Genomic DNA, 16,369 nt, shown 5'->3' on the forward strand with positions numbered 1-16,369 from the left:
TTGGATCTTCAGTTTTGGTGGTAACTTTTGCTGCAAAACAGCGCTGCATTCTTCTGTGAGAGCAACGGTTTCAAGGTCATCCAGTTTCACCTTCCTTGAAAGAATAGTCTTCATAAACTTCGCATAACTAGGAATTTGTTCTAGAGCCTCAGCGAAAGGTATATTGATGTGAAGTTTCTTGAACACCTCCAGAAACTTCCCGAACTGTCTATCCAGCTTTTGTTGCTGCAATCTCTTAGGAAAAGGTGGTGGAGGATAGAGCGTTTCTCCCCTATATTAGCCTCAGGCAGAGTGTGTTCAACAGTAGTCTTCCTTGGTTCCGCCACTTTCTCCTTTGCTTAGATTTTTCATCTCTAACTTCAGCTTCGACTTCTTTTGCCTTTTCAGCATCAGCTACTTTTCCAGACCTTAAGGTAATAGCCTTGACTTGCTCTTTAGCTTCCTTCCTGCCTGGTACTTCCGTGTCACTGGGAAGAGTGCCAGGTTGACGATTGAGCACTGCATTGGCTAATTGACCGATTTGATTTTCCAAGGTCTTGATAGAAACCGCCTGACTCTTGCACAACAGCTTAAGTTCCTCAAAATCAGCACTAGTAGGTGCAGCTGCACTTCCCTGTTGAGGATATGATTGCCTTGTAGCGTACTGCTGTGGTTGCTGGAATCCAGGTGGGTTAAACTGTTTACTCACTCCTTGCTGATATGGTGGCTGAATAGCATTCTGATTATTCCCCCAGCTGAAATTTGGATGATTTCTGTTGTTAGGATGATAGGTTGCTGGCACAGGCTGCTGTTGTCGCTGATAATTATTCACATACTGAACAGATTCGTTGACAAGAGAACACTGATCCGTAGCATGAGAACCTGCACAAAGCTCACAAACCATAGCTATTTGATTAACTCCATACGTAGCCAAAGAATCAACCTTCATTGATAGCGCTTGGAGCTGGGCTGCAATAGCGGTGGCTGCATCAACTTCCAGAATTCCTGCTACCTTGCCTGACGTCATCCTCTGAGTTGGGTTTTGATGCTCATTTGCAGCCATCGTCTCGATAAGATTAAACGCCTCAGTATAGCTTTTAGCCCATAAGGCGCCTCCAGCTGCTGCATCGAGCATGGGCCGAGATTGGGCCCCCAAACCATTATAAAAACCAGTGATTACCATCCAATCCGGCATTCCATGATGTGGACATTTTCTCAACATTTCCTTGTAGCGTTCCCAAGCCTCGCATATAGATTCTGTAGGTTGCTGCGCAAACTGAGTAAGAGCACTCCTCATAGCAGCAGTCTTTGCCATTGGATAAAACTTCACCAGAAACTTTTGCGCAAGATCTTGCCACGTAGTGATGGACCCAGCTGGTTCAGAATGTAACCAGTCTTTAGCCTTATCCCTCAGTGAGAATGGGAAAAGCCTCAACTTGATAGCCTCATCAGTCATGCCATTATACTTAAAAGTGCTACAGATCTCGACAAAATTCCTTATGTGCATGTTGGGGTCTTCAGTTGCCGCTCCTCCAAAAGAAACAGAATTCTGCACTATCTGAATAGTGCCCAGCTTGATTTTAAAGGTGTTAGCTTGAATAGCCGGATGAAGGATGCTTGACTGAATGTCATCAATTTTAGGCCGAGAAAAATCCATAAGAGCTGGATCAGCTTGAACAATACGATCTCCCATGTTTACTGGTTCTTTCTGCTCAGTTCCTGAATCCGAATCCTCAAAATCTAACTTCTCCGGAGTATCAATAATTTCGTCTTTTCCTTCAGCTGTATCTAAGGTCCTCTTGCGAGCACGAGAACGAGTTTGCATAAACGCTTGCTAAAGTACCTGAAACACAACCGAAAAGAGTAATTAACTACTACGTCCTAATCACTGAGTCCTAATGACCAATGATGGTAAGTACATAAACTAAACAAATACGCCGAGTCCCCGGCAGCGGCGCCAAAAACTTGTTAGGGCGAAATCACGCACTAATATTCACGCAAGTATACGCGTTCCCAAGTAATATAGAATACTTTCTAGTTCGTTCCCTCAGAGACTCAGACTAAGTTATTGTCTAATTAAACTCACTCACCAATGTATGATTACTTCTCAATGTTAAGATAACACTTAAAATTGTTGATTAAATATTAACTATAATTAACTACTTAATTAATCACTTAACTAACACTTCAATTTATCAATAATAAAACACTCATGAGATCACAACTTCATTATTACTTCCTTCTATAGCCATTGTTATTACCTGTAGCATGAGACGGTGATGATATTAATCGAATAACACGAAACTGATAAAAGCCAACTTTCATTGTACTAATACCATTCTACCAAGCATCCACAATTAAAATAGAAGTTGAATAGTCATCAATTATGTTGAGTTCCCATATGTCTACAGAAATTGACAACACAACGATTTAAGCACAAGTTATTCCTTTTGATTACATAGGGCAAATAAAACTGTTAGAGTTACCCACTAATCATGCACAACGTACATGAACCTATGCTAGCATGGCAAGTTCTAAATCTCAAGATCCACCGTCGCTTCTGTTAGGGCGAAATCACGCACTAATATTCACGCAAGTATACGCGTTCGCAAGTAATATAGAATACTTTCTAGTTCGTTCCCTCAGAGACTCAGACTAATTTATTGTCTAATTTAACTCACTCACCAATGTATGATTACTTCTCAATGTTAAGATAACACTTAAAATTGTTGATTAAATATTAACTATAATTAACTACTTAATTAACCACTTAACTAACACTTCAATTTATCAATAATAAAACACTCATGAGATCACAACTTCATTATTACTTCCTTCTATAGCCATAGTTATTACCTTTAGCATGTGACAGTGATGATATTAATCGAAATAACACGAAACTGATAAAAGCCAACTTTCATTGTACTAATACCATTCTACCAAACATCCACAATTAAGATAGAAGTTGAATAGTCATCAATTATGTTGAGTTCCTATATGTCTACAGAAATTGACAACACAACGATTTAAGCACAAGTTATTCCTTTTGATTACATAGGGCAAATAAAACTGTTAGAGTTACCCACTAATCATGCACAACGTACATGAACCTATGCTAGCATGGCAAGTTCTAAATCTCAAGATCCACCGTCGCTTCACAAGAGATTAACACCCTATCTTATATGTTCGCGACACACATAAGACGAATACGCACAACCAATACTAGATATCATGCAATCATCACACACTAAAGTATTAAACAATTAACTAGAGAATTCCATAATAAATCCGTTGCAACCCCATGATCACGATTAGCCCATAATAGAACTTATCGCCATCATGGGTTCATGTGAAATCATGATAAACGAACACAAGAAAATAATAACTAAACTAATTATATTAAAACAGAGTACGTCACAAGAGTAAATAAGTCAAAGCAAGAAAACTAGCATCCAACGTTACAACGAAACAAGAATCACAAGAATATATGCTTCCTCTTCGTTGCTGTGTGCTAAATCGGTCTTCTTCCTTATCTCCTTCGCTTCTTGCAAAACACAATCTAAAACATAATCTCCTCTTAATACTCTGTGAAAAACGTCTCAAATCTACTTATATAATAGTCCCATAAAACTCAGATTATATAGAAGTTGGAAGCCAAACAGAAGTAGAAGTCTAAAATAATATATCTTTTTCCCCGACCCTGCGCGGCCGCTCAGCATTTCTGCGCGGGCGCGCAAGGCTGCTGCGCGGCCGCTCAGCATTGCTGCGCGGGCGCGCAGGACCCTACTGGAAAATTTCCAGGTTTGCTCCGTTTCTTCGCCGTAATCTGCCCGTTCTTTTCCTCTCGCAATGGTGAACACATGCCAAGGCTTATTCTTGATGATTCCTTCTCCGAAATGCAACTAATACCCTGAAATGCATAAACACTAGAAAAACGCATCAAATACACAAAATACTTGATTTCAAGACACCAATTTAAGCCATTTTAAGACGTTCTAAGTGGTATAAAATGCCACTTATCACACCCCCAAACTTAAATCGATGCTTGTCCTCAAGCGTCACAGACTCAAAAACAAATAAAAATATGCATGAATGCAATCTATATGAAAATGCAACGATCCCCCTTACTACAATTAACCAACCAAATTGTCACGTCTCAACGAATGCAGTTAGACACTAAAGATCAAGAAACTCATGCAAACGGACATACAGCCAGAAACGTGGTGTGTGCAAATGCTTAACAGATATGCTTCGGAACTAGACCAATTACTATGACTAGACTATCCTCAAGGCAATCCTACGATTATACAAAGAATAAAAATTCTAGGCACAAAGTGATATACAACACTACAAGAACTTTGGAGCTTACTACGGAATCGTGCTTTTTATTTACAACGCAAATGCTTATTTGACCGTGCAATGAGTGAGGTCCACAAAAGACTTATACAATGGTATCCATGTAACGAGCGTTAGGTTAGCGGATCCCAGACTCTAAAAGCCTTAGGTCACTAGGCACAAAGTCCCCTAAGAACTTAATAACTCGAATACCAAAGAGCCCACTCTTGATCAATTACGCAAATTTTTTTTTTTTTTTAACTCTGAGCAAGTGCGTTTCGCTCCATCTTGCTCAACCCTAGACTACTCGCATAACATGCGAGCCGGCTACTAGCCATTTGACGCCTAGCCACAACTAGCAACAAATTCCATTTTTACTCCATTTTTTTTTCTTTTTCATGCCTTTACCACTAAGAACCTATTATCAAATTCTAAGCATAATAAATAGATTATCCTCGAAAATAATCAGATCATAACAACAATCTAGTCCTTCAGCATTCTCTAAGACTTAGTGACAATACAAGTGCTTCTAGCATGCATATCAACCTACACAACTTAATATCACTTTAATGCTATCACTACACTCGCATCAATATCACAATTCAGTCGATAAATCATTGCAAAAGGGATCATGGTATATGCATGAGCTATATGATATGACAACAAATAAAGCTATATAAAAAAAACTATATGGCAAAAATTATGCAACTATATGAACTAACTATCATGAATATGCAACTATATGACACACACAAAATATTCCTTAACTACCACCCCCAAACTTAAAATCTTCACTGTCCCCAGTGAAGGTAGTAGAAAGGAACACAGGGTATACCTACTCGGAGTCATCATCATCATCACCCTCAGTGGGTGGAGTATCAGGCGGCGGGTATGCAGAGTCCTCACCAAAAACTGGCCACTGGATATCAGCTCCAAGGCCTCGAAAAGCAGTCCCTAACGCAAGGGTGAGCTCCTGAGCAAACCTGCTCTGCGTCTCATACATGGCATCCATCCGCCGTGAAAGCCTCCTATACTGGGCATCACCCATCCCAGCACCCTCCTGAGCTCTCGAAGAACTAGCCTCACCACGCCCTGGCCTGGCCATAGTAGCACCTCGTGCTGGACGCCCTCCTGGAAGACGATAACCCAGCCCATGCTCCTCAGGCTCACCACCGGTCCACTCCTGCATCCCATTCAGAGTGCCAGAATCTATAGGAGCTGCTGGCAACTGCAACTGCTCATGAGCCGGCCAGTTCACTCCTACTGCACGGCATAGCTTTGTAACCGTGGATGCATAAGGGATGTTCATATGCTTTGCTCCCCTCAAAAACTTCAGAATTCCTTGGTAGATAAACTCACCAAGGTCCACATAGTATTCCTCATTCAGAATTCCCCACAACAACTGTGCTCTCTCAACTGTGACCTCGTGTGCATGTGAAGAAGGCAAAATATTAGCACATATAAATGCGTTCCATGCACGGGCATACCTGTTCATGGCGATCGCCGGAAAGTGACGATACTCATTATTGGCTGGACTGCGGTTCCAAACTGTGCCCGGTCGACAGAGAGTCGCACAAATCAAATCCAAGTCAAAATCCTCAGCAGTCTTTTCATTCCAGTTCTCCTCCTCGGGCTTCCTCTCTCGCTGTCCAATCACTCGGCGAATCGCCGCAGGATGATAATCAACCGTCAGCCCCCGAACTACAGAAAACCCATTCTTTTCAGCCTTCGCGTTCGCGTAGAACTCGCGAACAACACTCATCGGTACTGCTTCGGGTGACTCACAAAAAGCTATCCACCCCTTCTCTGCAATCATGGGCAACAACTCACCATCCCTCCCTGATGGTAAAAACCCCCTCTCCTTCAGAATCGGCTTCCCCAACAGCCTAGTGTACTCCTCCTCCGCGGCTCTGTCAGTTAACCGAGGCCTCGCAGCAGTACCCCTTGATGAATCAGCAGTAGGAACTGTGCTGCTGCTGTCAATAGTGCGTGCTCTCTTGGGTGCCATTGATTTGTGAATAAAAGTGTGTAAGAACTGATTTTTGATGTTTATGAGAGGGTTTAAGTGTAGGAAGTTGTGGGAGATATGTAGGATAGGTGTATGTATATATAGGGTGTGGAGTAGGTTAAATTAGATTAGGAGTGGGGTTGAGGGATAAAATCATGGGGTAATGGGAAAAGAATTCGTGGGTTTATGGGCTGTAATGGGTTTTTGTGTTTTTGTTTTTTTTCTGAACTGTAAAAAAAATTTCTGGAACTCGACCCCTGCGCGGCCGCTCAGCATTTCTGCGCGGGCGCGCAGCAAGCTGCGCGGCCGCTCAGCATAGCTGCGCGGGCGCGCAGAGGGTCTCTGGAAAAAAAAATTTTCAGCCCCTGTTTTCTGATTTTTTTGTGTTTTTGGATAGGTTATTAACTTCTAAGGGTTCCTGTAACAACAATTCATGGGTTGCCTCCCACGCAGCGCTTCTTTTTCGTCATTAGCTTGACGTTCCGTTCCTTTCTCACGTAGTCAACAAAATGGCACTAACCACCTCTCGGTTTGCCATGTCCCCATAGTAGTGCTTCAACCGCTGACCGTTAACCTTGAATGCTTGGTCCGAATCATTCTCAAAAATTTCCACCGCTCCATGTGGAAACACAGTTTTGACAATAAAAGGTCCAGACCACCTTGATTTCAACTTCCCAGGAAAAAGTCGGAGCCGAGAGTTGAATAACAGAACTTGTTGCCCTGGCACAAACAACTTAGGATGTAGCTTCCTATCGTGCCACCTTTTCACCTTTTCCTTATACATTTTGTTATTCTCGTACGCTTGAAGTCGAAATTCATCAAGTTCATTAAGCTGAAGCATTCTTTTCTTACCAGCTGCATCTAAATCCAGGTTCAATTTCTTCAATGCCCAGTAGGCCTTATGCTCAAGCTCCGCCGGTAGATGACATCCCTTACCGTACACCAACTGAAACGGTGACATCCCAAGTGGAGTTTTGTATGCTGTTCTGTAAGCCCAAACAGCTTCATCGAGCTTTAAAGACCAATCCTTCCTTGATGGACAAACAACCTTCTCTAGAATGCGCTTTATCTCTCTGTTAGACACTTCCGCTTGACCATTTGTTTGCGGATGATAGGCAGTAGCTACTCGATGATTCACATTATAACGCTGCATCATAGAAGTGAACTTACGGTTGCAAAAATGCGATCCTTCATCACTTATGATTACCCGAGGTGTTCCAAACCTTGTGAAAATTTGCTTATGAAGAAAATTTAGCACTGCCTTTGCATCATTTGTTGGTAAAGCTTTAACTTCGACCCATTTTGAGACATAATCGACTGCCAGCAAAATGTACTGATTATTGCAAGACGAGATAAAAGGCCCCATGAAATCGATTCCCCATACATCAAAGACCTCGACTTCAAGCATCACATTTAATGGCATCTCATCCTTCCTTGACAAATTTCCCACTCTTTGGCAACGATCACACCTTAAAACAAACTGATGAGCATCCTTGAACAAGGTGGGCCAGAAAAAACCTGCTTGCAGAATACGAGCTGCCGTTTTCTCACCTCCATAGTGTCCACCATAAACCGTGGAATGGCAGTCTCGTAATATCCCCTCCGTCTCACAGAACGGGATACATCTCCTGATGATCTGGTCAGCTCCCTGTCTAAACAAATATGGTTCATCCCACATATACCACTTCACCTCATGCAGAAACTTCTTCTTTTGCGCGGATGTCAAATTGGGAGGCATTATATTGCTGACAAGATAGTTTACAATATCTGCAAACCATGGTTCTTCCTCCTGAATTGCAAACAACTGCTCATCCGGAAAAGATTCATTGATTAACGTCCTATCTTGTGAAGTAGAATCGGGATTCTCCAACCTAGAGAGATGGTCAGCTACTTGATTCTCGGTACCTTTTCTATCTTTGATCTCTAACTCAAATTCCTGAAGTAAAAGCACCCAACGAATGAGTCTCGGCTTCGAATCCTTCTTAGAAACCAGATAGCGAATAGCTGCATGATCAGTGAATACTGTCACTTTCGTACCAAGCAGATAAGATCGAAATTTCTCAAAGCCAAAGACTATAGCCAAAAGCTCCTTCTCAGTAGTGGTGTAGTTCAATTGGGCCCCATTTAAAGTCTTACTCGCATAGTAGACACTGGAAGAGATTTTTTCTGCGCTGTCCAGAACTGCACCTACCGCATAGTCACTCGCATCAACATCATCTCAAACGGTTCTGTTCCAATCTGGTGCTGTAATAACTGGTGCGTGATCAAACCTCTCCTTGAGAGTCTCAATGCTGCCAAACATTCATCATCAACTTGAACGGCACATTCTTTCTCAAGTAAATTGCACAACGGCTTAGATACTTTGAAAAGTCCTTGATGCAATCGCGATTCAAACCCGCAGACGAGAAAACTACGGATTCCTTTCACTGAATTAGGGGGGAGATTTTCAATGACTCCCACCTTGGCCCTTGTCCACCCTCCAGACCTTTGCTAGAGACCTTATGCCCAAGGATAATGCCTTCACGCACCATAAAATGACATTTCTCCCAATTAAGCACCAAATTAGTTTCCACGTGTAATAACCCCAATTTTTGGGAAATTTTTGAAACCCTTATGAATAGTGTTTTTGCTGAATGAGAAAACTTTTCATGCCACACTATGTAGGGGTTCTGATATGGATATTCTGAGATTTTATTAGTACTTTATATGGGATATAAGTGTATGTAAAGATCGTCAGAATCCAAATCCGAACACTTTGATTTTTCCCGGAAATACACTAGATACGGAAAGATTTGAGAAAAAGGTAACAGGATAAAAAGGATTTAAATTAAAGGATTATAGGAGAGGATCATAAAAGGAATATAATATATTGAGAAAGGTTAAGGGAACCTAAGTAATAAGATCCCGGGTATGATCCCTCAAACGATAAACGAAAACGAAAGTTAAGCGAACCGTATAACAGATCAGCGGTCATTAGGCAAACGATTAGGAAGTTAATCAAGGGGATTAGTGGGGATGATGTCATCCAACCAATAGAAAGAGGACAAGGAGGGGAGGATGACATCATGAGGATGACACAAGCATGACATGGGAAGGAAGGAGATGTGGTGGCTTTTTAACCACACAAAATCAAGGGCAACTAGGTAATTTACTAAAACAAACACAAAAATCAAACCAACCAAGCCAAGCAAATCATTTTTCATCAAAATCAAAAAGAAACCAAGGCATTGTTCTTCATGCTCTCGGCCAAAACAGAATCAGAACACTAAAACTGCCGTATCTCCTTCATTTCTCACTCAAATATTGTGTTCTATAGCTCATTGGAAAGGTATTGAGATGGCCTACAACTCTTGTTCACAAGTCTCGTCCAAATAATCATGGTAAGACCCTCATTTTTACAGTTCTTTAAATCGGACTTTTAGAAACTTCAAAGCCTAACTTTGTGTTCTTGATTTCTTTGGAAAGATCAAGCTTGTAGGAGGCTCTCTAAGGCTTCCTAGCAACTTAAAACCTCCCTAAGGAAGGTATAAACTTCAAACCCTAGCCTTTACTTTATTTGTTAGTAAGTTTAATGGTTGGTGTTGTGAAATGAGAAGCATGGATTGTGATTATTAGTAGTTTGGTTTGATTTGGAAGTGTTTTGGTAATTGAAGCTTGATTATAGTTCATAGGTCTTGATTGTGGTTGTTTGAGTTGAAAACCTTGGAGATTATGGATTATGGACTGATGTGGTATGGTTTAGGTGAAGTTTTGTTGTATTGATGGTTATGAGTTGGTTGGTGGTTAATTGGAGTAGTTTAAACATTGGTAATCACGTAAACATAGCCGTCGTAACGTCCGATTTTCTTTGGACTGTTTTTGTGCATAACATTAGGACCCGAGAACCCCCTGCTAGATTATGACCACTGCCATGTTTAGATAGCTCATGTTACGAGCTTCGTTTTGATATGTAGTTCATTCGATTCCGATGCACGGTTTAGGAGAAACGACCGTTTCAAGTAACGGCGTTTCGCGAACGAAACTTTTTCCCTCGCCTTACTTTGAAATGTAGGTTAAAGACCAAAAAGGGTTAATTAATGTATGAAACATTTATGGTAAGTGTGTTAGGCAGTTGGTAAGACATTCGTGAAGGAATCGCTTTAAAACTCGTAAAGGTTAAATTATTAAAAATGGTGGAGCCGAGGGTACCCGAGTGACTTAAGCGAATCGGTGAGCGCAAAACAAGCGTTAGAGTCTAAGTTAGTTAAAGTATAGATTTACAAGTGATTTTGGTTTAATTCCAACTTACTTGTTGTTTATAGGTTACCAGACTCGTCCCGAGCCTTTCTCACCCCCAAGTCGCTCAGGCAAGTATTCTATCCGTTTTACTGTTGTTGTGATGTATACACTTGTATATGCATTATCTTGCGATAGATGCATATTGGTTATTTAGCAAATTCTTGCGATATATTGTAGCATGTGATATGGTATATATGCATGCCTGTTTCATATTCTTGAAATATATATCTGTTTGTTCAGTTGATAATACTTATGCTAGAGGATAGCGGTAACTTGCATATACCCTTAGTACAGGGACCCAAAGGTGAAAATATTTTCTAAAACCGGGAGTCGAGGATCCCGAGTAGATTTTGTATATATGGATATATATATATATACTTATATATATATATATATGGTCATAGTTTTCAAAACTATTAATCGAATAAGGTTTATTCGATAACTTTAACTTTATTTTATTATTGAATATTATTTTGAATATTATTCGAAGGCGTATGACTCCTTTATTTTTAATTTGAATATTATTTGAATATTCATTCGAGGACTTATGACTCCTTTTATTTTATTATCTGAATATTATTTTGAATATTCATTCGAGGACTTATGACTCCTTTTATTTTATTATCTGAATATTATTTGAATATTCATTCGAGGGCTTATGACTCAGTTTTATTATAATGAATGAATATTTGAATATTCATTTGAGGATCTATGACTCCGATTATTTGCTGAGATATATTCTTTATTTATTAAAGAATAAGGTGTTAATAATCAAACTTATTTTTGATTATTCAAATAAAGATAATACTTTCATATAAGTATATCTTTGGTTATTTAATACTCGTTTCAAGTATAAGTTTTAATACTTCTACTTCAATTTTTTTATAAAGATTATTCTTTATGGGAATATTATTTAAATAATAATATTCAGTCATTTTCTAAATATTCTGGGGACTGATTTACTTCATTAAATCAGCTTTACTCCAAACACTCTATAAAGTGTTTTCGAGTCTTCAAAATGATTTTTAAAGTCAGAGCGGATCCCAAAACTCATTTTTATATTTAAGATCTTCCTTTTTTAAGGGGATTTAAATACTCGCTCAAAACCTGGGGAATCCGGCTCTGTGGTGTATTTTATATTCGCAACGAGGTTGCAGTTTTGGTAAATGAATTGATTACTTGCCCAATGTTCGGGAAGTAAGCCCATCTAATTGAGTCGGCATAAGCGACAGGCCGGGGTACGGTCTATGAAAGTGTAAGTGGCTGGGTGGCAGTCCATCAACGCGTAAGAGGCCGGGTGGCGGTCCAGCACAAGGTCCTTATGTGGCCAGGGTGATGACGGTGGGGGATTCATCCATCTACTAGTAGAAAAGGTTACTTATTGGTATCTTTGCCTGATCAGCAAGATATCTGGTTTATGCCAAAATTCTTTTCCTTCCAAATTCATTGGATATTGCAACTCTGTTCATACTTTACATGACAGAGGTTTTCAGGAAATGTATGGGAGATATATATGAAATATTTATATATCGGGACTTAATGAAGTATCTCGTAACTTCATTATTTATAATGATATTCAAAGATTGAATCTATTCAAATCTTGTCTTGTAGTCTCATCTATGTGATGAACCTTTGAAACTGGTTATAACTTGAACGGTGGTAGTTCAAGTAGTATTGGGAAAGATATAAGTATATTGGGGTATTTGGTAACCTCATCTTTTAAACTTATATCTAATTAATAATTGTCTTATGAATGACAAAGATTTTCAGAAAAACGTTGAGACAAGGTTAGATATATGAGATCACCTTGCAACGATATTTTTTTATACAGTTATACATGGGACTTTGTGTATATTATGCATGGAAGAGGACTTCCAATATTTTGAAAAGTATATGTATATATACTGAATATTTTGCGACTTCATCGCATTAAGATATCAAACTTGGTTCATTTCTTTTGACCAAGACTTTCATGAGTATTATGAGTAGGCTCATATTTATAATCATTATACATATTATTTTGGTGGGCTTGCTGCTCACCCTTGCTTTATTTCTTCATCACACAACAACAGTTAGGAAAGATGGCCAGACTCCAGCAGACCCAGCGCAAGCGCGTGGGAAGCGTCCCGCGTCTTCCCGTTGATGTTGTAGCTGCTATAGCTGCAGAGGTAGATCTATTGTAGATCAGACCATCTACTTTTGAGAATCAATTATGTATAATTATAACTTGTGGCAGATAATGGCAATTAACTGTAAATTTATCAAGTAATCATTTTGGGTTGTAATAACTTTTAAATTGTGGATTCAAAGACTTGTACTTATTTAAATTTCATCTCTGAGACTATAACGGGTTGTGGTGTGTGTTAGTGTGGGGTCACAGCATAAGGTTATTTATTATTAATTAAGTGAAGTGATATTGTGGAAAGAAAGACCGTGACGACCCGGATCCCCGACCCCGGATCTGGGGGTGTTACAGAAATGGTATCAGAGCAAGCGTTATAAACCTCAGAGATGATGGGACGTTAAGATAATAAGTTCACTAAGATAATAAGAACTCTTGCCAAGTTCATAGTCGGGCTACCTAACGTAGCACTGACAGTTAAAACCCTTATGGGAACCCTTATAAATATCGTGAATAGGAGCGTAGTTCGTTATCGTATATGGTAGCGGGACTCCGAACCTGAGGTTGAGGAGCAACATCGCGATGATTTTATTACTAATTGGAGATCGGATTGTGGATCCGATAGAGTGTCCTAATGCAGGACCGGATGATGTTGATATTGAGGATTAGCGGTTGAGGATGTTGTCCTAGAAGGGATAGTTGCTGAGGAGGATCCCATGGAGGATCCTGACAGGATTGGATAAAGGACCACTGATGAATTGATGACCATGGTTGGTCGACTACCAGAGGTAGGATTGGCCGGTCACTACCGGAGGTTCGTTCAAGTGTAAAGATAGTAGCCCCTTTAACGCGGCTTACTCGTAAGACTGAGAAGTTCGAATGGACAGAGAAATGCGAGAACAGCTTTCAAGAACTGAAGCAGAGGTTGGTGATGGCCCCTATGCTGGCGTTGCCGGATGGAAAAGGAGATTTTGTGAGTGTAGTGACGCTTCGCACAAGGGCTTAGGGTGCTTCTTAGCAGCAAGTAAGGTAATCGCGTGTCAAGACAATTAAGGTAATATGAAATTCGATATCCCCGCCCATGAGCTTAGGCTCGTGGCAATAGTTTTACCCTAAAGATTGGAGGCACTACTTGTATGGAGAGAAGTGCGAGAATTACCTAACCATAGTGCTCTAGTACTTTTACGTAGAAAGAGCTCAACATACGCCAGAGGAGGCGGTTAGAGCTAATCAAGAATTATGATTGGGAGATTCTTTATCATTCGGGGAAAGCCAATGTGGTGGCTGATGCCATTAGTAAAAAGGAGAGACTCAAGATGATAATGTCTTTGGGAGAGTTGATAAGAGATTTTGAGAAAATGGAAATAGTAGTGAAGGTAACCGGAGCCGGTACCGAAAAGCTGTTTGAGATTGCAATAGAGACCGAATTATTGGAAAAGAGCATATTGTGCCAGAAAAAGGTGATGAATGAAGGCAGAGAGCCAACAAAAGATAAGAGGTTAATACGAGAAAGATGATAAGGGAATAATGAGGTATTCCTAGAATTTGGGTTCCAAAGTTCAAGAGCTTAAGATGAGACTTAGATGAAAGCTAGTTTGAGGAATAGATTTAGAGCAAACCCTGACGTGATAGTCAGGGAGGTCGCCATCAAGATAGAAGGAACCCATGACATAATGGAGTGGAAAATGGATTTTAAATTAAAAGATGACCCCAATTATGGGAGTAGGATGAAACATTTCATACTAAGGAAACAAAAGTCGAGTAAGGAAAGGAGACCCGAGATGGTACCCTATACGGCAATTCATGGACCTGTCTAAAGAGAACTTAGACTATTATCCCCAACCACCACCCTGAGGAGACAGTACGGTGAGAAATTCTTTCAGGACCTTTAAGTCGCTAAGCTCTCAGAGTTCCAAGGAACAGGTTGACCTAGCGAGGCAAGAGCCTGGCTAAAGGAAATATAGGAATCATTTGAGATTCTAAATGATTGACGAACCAAAAGACTGTTTTTCACTACCCTCCTAAGAGAGAGACCACCTGCTGGTGAAAGGCCAAGGAAGGCACGGAGCAAGAGATTATAATAAACTGATTTAAGTCCAGTCAATTTTCGGGAAAGTAATTCCCAAAGATAAGGAGATAGTGTAAAAGCTTTAGAGTCAGAACAAAGGCAGACGAGTATGATAAATTATGAATCTAAGTTGTAAAAGTTGTCAAGATTCGTTCTGAGGACACGAATCCAGAATGACGGGATGTTTGAAATCAATGCTTATGTTGTGTTAGTTCATGAAATAATGATAAGGAAGTTGGGTATGAGGAAACCCTAAAGACTCGTAGTAATAGAAATAGAAAAGTAAGTAATCGTCAGGATGAGGGTGATTCACCATGAGTTAAAATTGATGGTTGAGGGCATAAGAGATACATATATATTATCCCCTGTAAGTTGGGAGGATTCGAAGAAACCTTGAGATAGTTCGAAGGATAAATAATGAGACGCGGATAGACTGAGGAGACAAGAAAGTAAGAAATTAAGAAAATTGGATGAAGGAAGTGACCTTCAAGAATGTGAAGTGTAAGACCGGTGGCTTGATACCCAGGAAGGGAGACGCCAGGTATGAAAGATATCCCAACATTGAGATGACTGTTGAGATAAACAACAAAAGTAAATAAGGATTTATTAAGAAGAAGTTCACGTTGAACACGACCAATATCTTCCAGATCATCCATGTGATCATTACCAAATCAGGAAAGAAAAGCGGATAACCATTTTTATCTTTTGGAGGCCATGTGGATTGACCTTAACTTGAATAAGGATGCTATTGTGAAATTCGGTATAGACTATCGAGGTGGAAATGATTGAATAAGATACCCTTATCAGGGATATATGACTTTATTTATCCATGGAAGGATGCTTGTACCTTTTTAAAGGTGGAATTAAGGATAGAACATCGGTAACTTAAAATGAATCCTAGGGGAATGCATAAAGGTTGGCATTTCACCCTTAATAGGGAGTATGAGTTTTGACAGTATGATTGGAAAGGTTAAGGTAACAACAACCTTTAATCAGTGGAGAAATTTTTCAGAAGTATATAGACAATGGTTCTAGTTAGTAAATGGTATTTTGATATGCCCTGTATAGGGAATACAGGAGGAACGATTGAAGGATAACCTTAGAGGTTTTACAAGGAGAAAGGAAATATTAAAATTCTCAAGAATAAAAATGTTGATAAAGGAAATATGACGTAATTATAATGATGCCAAGTGGGGCACGTGTTAAACCACGAGAAAGTATGGATCGAACCAGTAATGGTCGAAATTGTTCAGGGCAATTAGGACTTAAGATAAAAAGATGTTCTAAGTATGATTGAGAGTCAGTCTTGACAGTGAACCTCTAAAGACTGAGGCAATAACTTATGGAAAAATGGTGATATTTTTTTTCCCATGATTTTAAAGGAAACATCTTCACAAGCAGTGATCGGAAATAAGGTAGAAAATTTATTTGGAGGTGGTTAAAATGACATTGACTGTAAGGAAATTTTATATCAGGAAAGGCCAAAGAGGTGGCCGACACTTTAAAGGTAAGAGGATAATTATAGGCGCTTGTGCCAGAGGAATACAGTGATGATGGTTAAAATGTGAAGGTTGAATTA

The 16,369-nt window shown here is 39.8% G+C and overlaps 1 non-coding gene across 1 annotated transcript; it reads left to right on the forward strand.

Annotated features, from left to right (window-relative positions):
* Positions 1-1,172: 1,172 nt before the first annotated feature.
* On the forward strand, positions 1,173-1,279 carry LOC141662802 (small nucleolar RNA R71). Its single transcript, XR_012550899.1, has one exon. It is a non-coding gene; the product is annotated as a small nucleolar RNA R71 (small nucleolar RNA).
* The last annotated feature ends 15,090 nt before the right edge of the window (positions 1,280-16,369 follow it).

The sequence above is a fragment of the Apium graveolens genome, chromosome 5, assembly GCF_009905375.1.
Source record: "Apium graveolens cultivar Ventura chromosome 5, ASM990537v1, whole genome shotgun sequence".
Lineage (NCBI taxonomy): Eukaryota > Viridiplantae > Streptophyta > Magnoliopsida > Apiales > Apiaceae > Apium > Apium graveolens.